A 10,000-nucleotide genomic window follows, 5' to 3' on the forward strand; every position below is an offset into this window, starting at 1 on the left:
TATGTGTAAATTAGTTTTGGAGCTACACAGTGACACAGTTGGTAGCACTGTTGCAAGTGTTAGAATCCCAGTAAAGGGTCTTTCTGCTGGTCGTTTGCATGTTCTCCCTGTATATGCATAGGGTCTCTGGGTATTTAATCTCATTTGCTATCCACAAACTGTGCTGTACTGCTCTCCCTGCCTCCTTCCTGCTCTGTACCAGGAAAGTTACCTCCACCAACCTATGAGTTATTCTGGCGAGACACTTAAAAGAGCTGGCACAAACACCAGATTGACCAACACATCGCTACAAATGGCTAATAACAAGACAATAGAGACAAAAAACATGAAAACGTGATGAAAATTTATAAATGTATTTGTATTTTCAAAACTGCTTACATCAGTTACATGTTTATGTCAGTTAAACATTAAGTCAACCTAGAAATTAACCAAAAATTAACACAGATAAACACACACTTTCAATTACACAAAAAATAAACAAAATAAGCCAGGACATAACAGTCAATCATATGTCATTATCGGCAGAGTGAACCTCATGTGTAGCAGTGCATCGCCTTGAGGTTCCCCTATCTGCTGCCAGGTTGAACCACCTGATGGCATGCTTGCAGACATCCTGCTCTATGGAAGCATGAGCAACTGGATTTTTTCTGACAGAATCTGTAATCACAAAAGCAGATTTTCATAATGACAATTAATTTCAAATATTAACAAATGACAAATAATTTCATAATGACAATTTGCAATGTGACAGGTACACACTGTGGTAATGCTCTCCAAAATAGACCATCTGTCTCAGTCTCATACTGCAATTTTAGAATTTCTAAATACAGAAATGAAGTTTGTCAAAATAACAAAAATAACCAGTGTATTTTGTCAACTTAAATTGTTAAAATGTAGTATTTATTTGATTTTTTGTTGTTGAGCAATCAAAAAAAATTTAGTCCAAATACATATTCTGCAAACACTCAGACTATTGTGACTTGACAACCCTGGTGAAGAAGACATCATGAAGACAGAGGAACAGCACATGCTAAATCATGCTAGCTAATTGTCTAAGCTTGCAATAAATTCAATTTTAGTTAAATTTATTTAGATGTAGTTTCATTCAGCATTGTGTTTCAAAAGCCTGAAAAAGAACCTCAACACATGAACTTAATCTGTTACAGTCTGTTTAACTTGTTTACTATAGTGGAGCTGAATTCAAATCCATTAAGCCTGCTCAATATTTCCTTTAATAGTTAAAGCTACATTATTGCCTTAGATTACNGAGCCATGGCACTTCCCAGGCTGCAGGGGTGGGGTTTTTATTTTCGAGGGCCTTCACCCCAAACTCTATACAAGTCGAGCATGTTGTTCAGGGGAGGTGCCTTTTAGTGAGAACAAAGTTCGACTTTTTTAGTATAGTTTTTATTAATATTTATGCTCCAATTACCAATGCAGAGAAGAAGCGTTTTTTTGAGAAAATTGGGGAGAGGTTGGGCGATTGTGGGTCAGAAGAGTATGTTTTTATAGGAGGGGATTTTAATTGTACAGAAAATGAGTTTTTAGACCGTAACCATACAGAGCCGCATCCAGCAGCCCAACGCGTCCTGCGGCAGCTGGTCTCGGCTCATGGCCTGGTGGATGTATGGAGAAGGACACACGCAGGCTCCAAGCAGTACACGTGGTCCCACATTTTAGAAAACCGTCTCTCCTTGGCCCGGCTGGACCGGTTTTATTGTTTTAAACACCATTTTAATGTGTTTAAGACATGCCAGATCTTACCGGTGGCTTTTACAGATCATTCGTTGGTTTTAGGTAGTGTTTTTATCAGAAACATTTTACCTAAGAGCGCGTACTGGCATTTTAACGTGGCGCTCACGCATGATCAGGGTTTTAGAGAGACTTTAAGGTTTTTTTGGAATGGTTTTAGACAGCGTAAAGGTGATTTTACTTGTCTGAGACAGTGGTGGGACCACGGGAAAGTACAGATAAAGCTGCTGAGTCAGCAGCACACTCTCAACGTCACTCGTGACATCGCTGGATCGATCAGAAATCTGGAGATGAACATAGTGGAGTTAGAACGGCTTAGTGAATCCACAGGAGATCGAGAGTACATTGAAGCTCTCAAATTAAAAAAGCTAGCATTAGCAAACCTGCTGGAGAATAAAGTCCAAGGCGCGCTGGTCAGGTCCCGGGTCCAAAACATCACGGAGATGGATGCTCCCTCTAGCTTTTTCTTTAGCTTGGAGAGGAGGCACGGGCAGAGGAAGCAGATCCACTCCTTGCTGTCGGACGCGGGGCGACAACTGAGCGAACCGGGTCAGATTAGGGGGAGGGCTGCGGAGTTTTACCGGTCGCTGTACTCAAGCGAGTACAGAGAGAATGAAGAGCTGTTCGGGGAGTTCTGTCAGGAACTACCCCAGGTCTCAGAGAGGACCAACACTGAGCTGGAGCGCCCACTGGGGCTCCAAGAACTCCATGCAGCCCTCCTCGGCATGCAAGGCCAGAAGTCCCCGGGCGTTGACGGGCTCACGGTGGAGTTTTTCAGAGCCTACTGGGACTTCTTAGGCGGAGATCTACTTGACGTGTTCGTCGAGAGCCTGGACGCCGGTTCGCTCCCCTTGTCCTGCCGCAGGGCGGTAATCGCCCTGCTTCCCAAAAAAGGAAATTTGCAGGACATCAAGAACTGGCGCCCCGTGTCCCTCCTCTGCACCGATTACAAGATCCTCTCCAAGGCCCTGGCCGCGAGGCTGGGGAAGGCTATGGAGCAGGTCATCCACCGGGACCAGACCTACTGCGTCCCCGGTAGGTCCATGGTAGACAATGTCTACCTAATTCGGGATGTTTTGGAAGTCTCTGGTTCATTGGGTCTACGAACCGGCTTGATTTCATTAGATCAAGAAAAGGCGTTTGACCGCGTTGAACACGGCTTCCTCTGGAAAACCATGGGGGGGTTTGGGTTCAGCGAGGGTCTTATCGCTAAGATCCAGGTGTTGTATAGTGGCGTTGAGAGTCTGCTGAAGATCAACGGGAGTCTGTGTGCTCCTTTTAGGGTGTGTAGAGGCGTTCGACAGGGCTGCGCGCTCTCGGGGATGCTCTACGCACTCTCCCTAGAACCCCTCCTCCAGAAATTACGCTCGAGTATTCGCGGTCTGGTTTTACCTGGTTTTAGCAACAATATTGTTTTATCTGCCTACGCTGATGACGTTGTTGTTTTTGTCAAAGATCAACAGGATGTCGCCGTTTTAACCGAGATCACTGAAAGATTTTCTGTCCTGAGTGCTGCGAGGGTGAATTGGGGGAAAAGCGAAGCCCTGGCCGTTGGTGCATGGCCGGCAGGGTTCCCGGTTCTCCCTCGGGGGCTGACATGGAGGAAGGATGGTTTTAAATATCTCGGTGTGTTTTTAGGCAGTGACAGTATGGTAAAGAAAAACTGGGAAAACGTTGAAGACAAAATAAAAAACAAACTGTCAAAATGGAAATGGCTGCACTCGCAGATGTCATATAGAGGAAGAGTGTTGGTTTTAAACAACCTGGTGGCATCGCAACTGTGGCACAAACTCGCCGTCCTCGACCCACCATCTGGCCTGCTAGCTAAAATACAGGCGGAGATGGTGGAGTTTTTTTGGAGCGGGCGGCACTGGGTGCCACAGTCGGTGCTGTTTTTACCAAGGGAGGAGGGGGGTCAGGGCCTTGTCCACCTGGCCAGTAGAACAGCAACGGTGAGGATACAGTTTGTGCAAAAATATTTAACAGAATCTCCAGTATGGAGAGACGTGGCCAGCTGTATTTTGAGGCGTGTAAATTCCCTGGGGCTGGATGCTACTCTGTTTTTAACTGATTTTAGTGTTTTAAAGATTAAGGGTTTGCCACAGTTTTATCAGGGTGTTTTTAACTCCTGCGCTCTTTTTAAATGGGAAAGAGCAAAAACGCTTAACTCTCTGCATTGGCTTTTAGAAGAGCCGGTGGTGTCCGGAGCCAGGATGGCCGTCGAAGGCAGCAGCGTCCCGGGAGTGGGCGATGCCCTGACCAGAACCGGGACGGTGACCCTGAGGCGGCTGGTGCAGGTGGCAGGGCCGGACCTCTCCGACGTCCAGAGAGTCGGCGAGATGCTTGGGGTCCGGTCCGCCAGACTGGTCCGGAGGTATCTGGACGGAGTGAAGGAGAGACTGGGCGCTGCAGAGAGAGAACTTCTGCAGCGCCACGCAAACGGGGAGTGCTCTCCTGATCCGGGGGACCCTTATCCGGGGGTGTCGGTGGAACCGGATTTTAAAGAAGATGGTGGTCCTTTGCTGGAGAAGAGGGCCACAGGGATGGAACTGTACAGTGCCGCACCGAAGACGCTGTACAGAGAGTGCGTGAGAGTCATCAACAGACTAACACTGAGAGACAGAGCCACAAGTGTGTGGAATGGAAAGTTTGAGGGGCAAAGGCCCCAATGGAGGACATTATATAAACCGCCTATAAAAAAACGGACTGGTGACCTGCAATGGCGTATATTACATGGAGCCATTGCCACAAACGCGGTTTTATCGATCATCAGTCCAGGGGTTTTAAATGAGTGTCCGTTTTGTAAGTTGTCTGAGAGTGTTTTTCATGTTTTTATGGAGTGTGTACGTTTGAATGGTTTTTTTAAATGTTTAATGAGTTTTTTTAGCCTTTTTGGCGAGGTTTTTACTCATTCCGTTTTTATTAACGGGGTGCACCACAGTAAGGCCACTAGTTTTAAATCCCGGATTTTAAACTATTTAATCGCAGAAGCAAAGATGTCTATTTATATAACTCGCAGAGACAGATTGCAGGCTGGACCTCAAATTGATGTCGTGGCTCTGTGGAAATGTAACGTTAAGGCGAGACTGAGGTTGGAGTTTTGTTTTCACAGAGCCACTGGGGATTTAGATAGTTTTTTAAAATTGTGGGGTTTTAAAAACGTACTGTGCACTATTTTAAATCAGAGTGAACTTATTTATAACAAACTCTTGATGTAAATATGTACATATTTATTTATTGTTTATTGGTGTTGGTTGTGTTTTTACTCTGGTTGTGAATAGTTTATTGTGACACATTTATTGTCAATAAACGTTTTGTTAAAAATCAAAAAAAAAAATCTTCTTCTTCTTCTTCTTCTTCTTCTTCTTCTTCTTCTTCTTCTTCTTCTTCTTCTTCTTCTTCTTCTTCTTCAAATGAAACAACCAAAGCCAACCACAAACCATGAAGTGCTTTGCCTCTTATTATCCAGAAACACTGAAATGTGAAAAAGAAACATGTCGTTAAAAACAGATGATAAGAGAAGGTTAACTGAGGTCAGATGAAAAACACGGACATGAAGGAAAGAAGGAATGCATATCGCCCGCCGCCTTTCATGCCACAGTTTGAACTCAGCTCGAGTTATGTTAAAAGAAAGGATGGAATAAGAGCCATTTTGATTTTATACACAATTTTACGCAGCATTGCCAAATCTTGCTCCATCTGTTAGCTCTCAGAGTGTGTGCTGGGGATGACTCTCAGCTACCACCACACCAGGTTTCAACTCAATATCTTCAAAACTGACTGAGTTATTCGCATTTTTGTGTTAGCTGTGGCAGCCATTTTGAATCAAGTTGACTCCAGAACTGGACTGATTTTAATGAAATGGTCAAACAGTAATTATTGGCTGTAAATCTACACCTGATTAATGACCTTAGCAAACACAAAAAGGGTAAAAACTTGGCCATTTTGCGAATGTTGAGTGAAAACCTCATGTGGTAGTAGCTGAGAGTCGTTCACGATACTTTCTCTGAGAGCTAAAACATTGTGTGAGATCTTCCATGAGACTCGGCGTGACCGAAACGGCTCCAACGTCTCAACATTAGATGATCCTAATTTAAACCTCTGGCGTTAAAGATGGCGGCTGTTATGCGTTCCTTCAGGGGAAAACCTTTAATACGTTTGTATTTAATTTAAGTGGAATACTGACACTTCCATATAAAACACCAGTGGTATTTTCAAATGTCATTTTTCCTTTTGTAACTATACATATTTTAACGGTTGCCACGGTAACAAGTCAGAGTGTTACCATGCAACAGCTACAAGTAATGAATGTGAGTCACGTGTTACAGATGATGAGTCACGTCGCCGAGGTGTGGAGGCCTGTTTATGAGATGTCGGAAACGATCTGTTCGTACAGGAGGTGTTTGGATCTGCTCGGCCACGCACACACGCACACACGCGCGTGCACGTGCCTTTCGTATTTACCAATTCCCCGGCCTTATTAATACGAGCCGGGTATAATTAGCCGGCCTCCATCTAAAGCAGGTCAGTCCGAGGCTCCGTACCCAAAGTGGGTCGCTGCAGAGGGAGGACTGGGAGGGCGAGGAAGGAGGAAGGAACCAAACCAGAGCAGCAGGAGAAATATGGAAACACAACGACGTGATGTTTCTTTCAGCTTTGAAATGAAACAGTTCTGTTAGCATCATTAAAGTCACAGGAGGCAAAATAAAACATAACATCATGTTTACTTGTGCAGCTAATTAGTGATAAAAGTTTATAAGGTGAGAAAGTTGTTTAAACTGAAGCTCAACGATTTCCTCTGAAGTTTTATCACCTGTCGCCATGACAGGCAGGTAATCACGTAATTACCTGTCTGTCTGTGTGTGTATTTGGCTTTTAGCTCGATGTTTCATGAACCTTTGGATGGATGTTGATGAAACTTTCAGGGAGAAAGGATTAGATGTGCATCTACAGGCGAGGCAGCTCAGTTTAAGACAGGGGTCTCCAATCCTGGTCCTCAGGGCCACCATCCTGCATGTTTTCCTTGTTTCTCTGCTCCAACACACCTGATTTGAATCAATGGGTGATTAACAGGCTTCTGCAGAACATGAAGAGGTGATTTAACCTCTGAATCAGGTGTGTTGGAGCAGAGAAACAAGGAAAACATGCAGGATGGTGGCCCTGAGGACCAGGATTGTGCACCCTTGGTTTAAGAAAACCAACCTTAGCAAACACAAAATGGCCACAGTTCAATCGTTTTTACTCATATTGTGCTGAAATTGGGTGTGATAGTACCTGGGAGTAAACCCAGCACAGATAATAAATCGTTCAGGATCTTTCACAAGATGTGGAATAATATCCACCCACCAACGAAAGCTACTTTTTAATTTCTGTGTAACAAAGAGCGTCCAAAACACAAGATGTGCTTCAGAAATGTTCAGACGTTGAATAAACGGTGAATAAATGAATATATTTTTTTAATTTCTCTGCCAGGTGAGGCTCTGCTCTCTCAGGTTTACTGATTCTAGAAATAAAATGTCCCTCTGAGGCAAAAAGAGTGGAGAGAAGAAGCAACAAAGTGACGATCAGATCAGAATAATGAACTCTGGAGCTGCTGATGTTATAAAAAAACAAAACTGATGCAAAATCAGAAATATGCTCGTTAAAAACAGCTTGCTTGATGCTTCAGATGAAGTTCTCCGTGTCAAACCTGAGCGGCTGAAGATAAATCCTGAGTAAACCGAGGTGAGGCCGGGCGCTCGCTCTCTGCTTCCATCTTCGAGTTTCCTGCAGTTTGTATTTCATCACCAGTGGAGCTGAGGACGGCGGGGAAGTGTCGAGTTTCCTGCTTTGACTTGGCTGAACACCCCGAGATGAGACGCCACGATCCACACCACCATCCCTCGCAAAGTTCGGACAGGAAACACGACGCCTCCTCTGCAGAGCTTCAGCGTTTAAAAGGAATCGGCTCGTAGAGTGTCGGTGTCAAATAATCACTAATAATACTCTTCTTAGGACAAAAATAAACAAATAAGCTGTTAAAGCTGCTCAAAAATGCTGCATTCTGTCATCTTTGTATGGTGCAGTTATGTTTCTCAGCTTCTAAGTAAATATTTTATTCTTGATCCTACAATCTTTATTTTTTAATTCTTTTTTTGCATGAAAGGTTTGTTTTTGTCAGTCTCAGTAAGTTTAGAGTCATCTGACTTTTTAATAAGTTTGAATAAATCTTTTAAAACCTTTGCAGTTTGCAGTTTAATTATCCTAAATTAGAAAAGAAAAGGGAGGAAAATAGTTTGAGGGAAACATTTGTGCTGAAATCTTTATTTTGAGCACCTATTTTATCACCGCATTATAAATTATGGATCCGTACGGTTATTAAAACAAAACTTATCTGCCTTGGTTAACACTTTTTTAGTTTCTTGATCATTTTGTTTCACCCTTTGTTTAATTTCTTTCTGTTCGTGTTTTTTTAGACAGTATCGTTTTATCAGAAGGTCTAATCAGGGATAAATGACACCAGCTGTGTGTGTGTGTGTGTGTGTGTGTGTGTGAAAGTCTGTACTAAATAAATGTATTTATAGTGAGGTGTCACATAGACCTCCGTTCCACAGCTGATTTGTGTTTCAGGGATTTAATGGGAGTTATTAAAGGCTCTTATTAAGCCTCTCAGTCCATCCGGTTGTTCCTTGTCTGTAAATCTGAAACCAAAGATGTTTCATTTGTCTTTAGTTTGTTCACCTGAAGACCGGACAGGAGAAATGCAGAGTAACAAGTGAGGAAAGCCTATTTTTAATCTGCCTCCAGAGGTTTTCTGTCCTGAATTAATAAACACACGGAGGGACGGGAGGATCGGAGCCGGAGACACTTTGAATCCGTTCACTTTAAAGAAACGTGACACCAGAAACCATCGGTCTGTTCTTTAAAACAAGCTCTGAAAAAGCTTTATGGATAAAGTTGATTTAAATTAGAGTTTGCAGACATGAAGGCTGCAGAGTGATGTAATCGTTCAGGTTTCTTGAGCTGACATCATTTTCAGTTTTGTTTTTATTGTTTTCTGTAATTCTGCCAGCTGTTAGCTTCACTTCCTGTTGTTCCTGTTGATTTCTTTGCTCCGTTTTGGTGTCTTTAGTTTATTTGAATTTAGTGCTCAGCTTTTGTTTTGTTGAGCATAACGTTTCTTGTTGCTGTGTTTTTTGTTTTGTTTTGTTAGTAACTTAGCTTTCGACCAACATGTTGAAATAATCTCCATGGAAACAAAGAAGGTTTTTCTTTTTTTTTTGCCTCTTTGGATTAAAAAAGAGTTTCAGCTGCAATGAACCCAAGATTCGTTTGGATTTTCACATCAACTGAGGCTCAAATCGTTTCTGTCGGACAAAAACCTCATATTTCCATTTTTTAATCGTTTTTATGATGTTGCATAAATCAGCTCTATTTGTCGCCCTTCACATCTTGTTTGTGGTTTTTATGAAAGGCTACCCAATGAAAAGTGTCAGAAAGAGCTCGTTTACTTGAAATGAAAGCTTTGTAAAACTTATTTCCTTAAGTTTTATTTTGAAAGATGCAGGACTTCTGTCCGACGGCGATGAAACAGCCGAAGAAAACCAAAACATTTACTTCAGAGACGCTTTTTTAACACGTGCATGTTTTCAAATATATGTGCACGTTAAAATGTTTCTGCTTCCTCCAGTAAACCCCACAGAGCAGAATATGTTTGCGTAAACTTGGATTGTTTGTAAAGATCAGCACATAATGACGATGCAGGATGGCTGCACAGAAGTGTCAACAGAAGGAGTTTCATGTTGATCCGTGCACAAGTTTTAAATCTGATACAACCAAAACCCCAACCTCTCAGTTTGTCTTAATAATTAAAGATGAGTTTTTGATCAGAGTGGGATAAACTACTTAAAGATGGTGACTGTGACTCAAGCAGAGAAAACCAAAGTGAATGTTTCTTTCGAGTCGTTTCAAGACTCCCTCTCAAATTCCGTTCAGGCCAGTGCGACACAAACGTCATCTAGTTTTAAAGGTATTTGATATTTACCAATACCTGTTCACAGTAGGTTAAAAAAAGGGGAAAAAAGACAAAGTTGAGTCTGTGAGGCAGAGGTGGAAGTGAAGAGAGAGGGATGACCACAGTTTGAGACAGCTGGGGAGATTTTGGCAGATTTTTGTTGCTGAGCTTCTCTTTTGCGAAGCCACATTCTTTCAGCTTTCTGCTTGAGAAGACAAATGTGATTAGACTTGGCTGAAGTCAGACCTGAAACAA

General features: G+C 42.7%; 1 protein-coding gene across 2 annotated transcripts in view; it reads left to right on the top strand.

The window, feature by feature from the left end:
- LOC112451460 (RNA-binding protein Nova-1-like) overlaps positions 1 to 10,000 on the top strand; it is an 81,468-nt gene that overhangs the window by 13,101 nt on the left and 58,367 nt on the right. The window lies entirely within an intron of this gene.

The sequence above is a fragment of the Kryptolebias marmoratus genome, linkage group LG2 (assembly GCF_001649575.2).
Source record: "Kryptolebias marmoratus isolate JLee-2015 linkage group LG2, ASM164957v2, whole genome shotgun sequence".
Classification (NCBI taxonomy): Eukaryota; Metazoa; Chordata; class Actinopteri; order Cyprinodontiformes; family Rivulidae; genus Kryptolebias; species Kryptolebias marmoratus.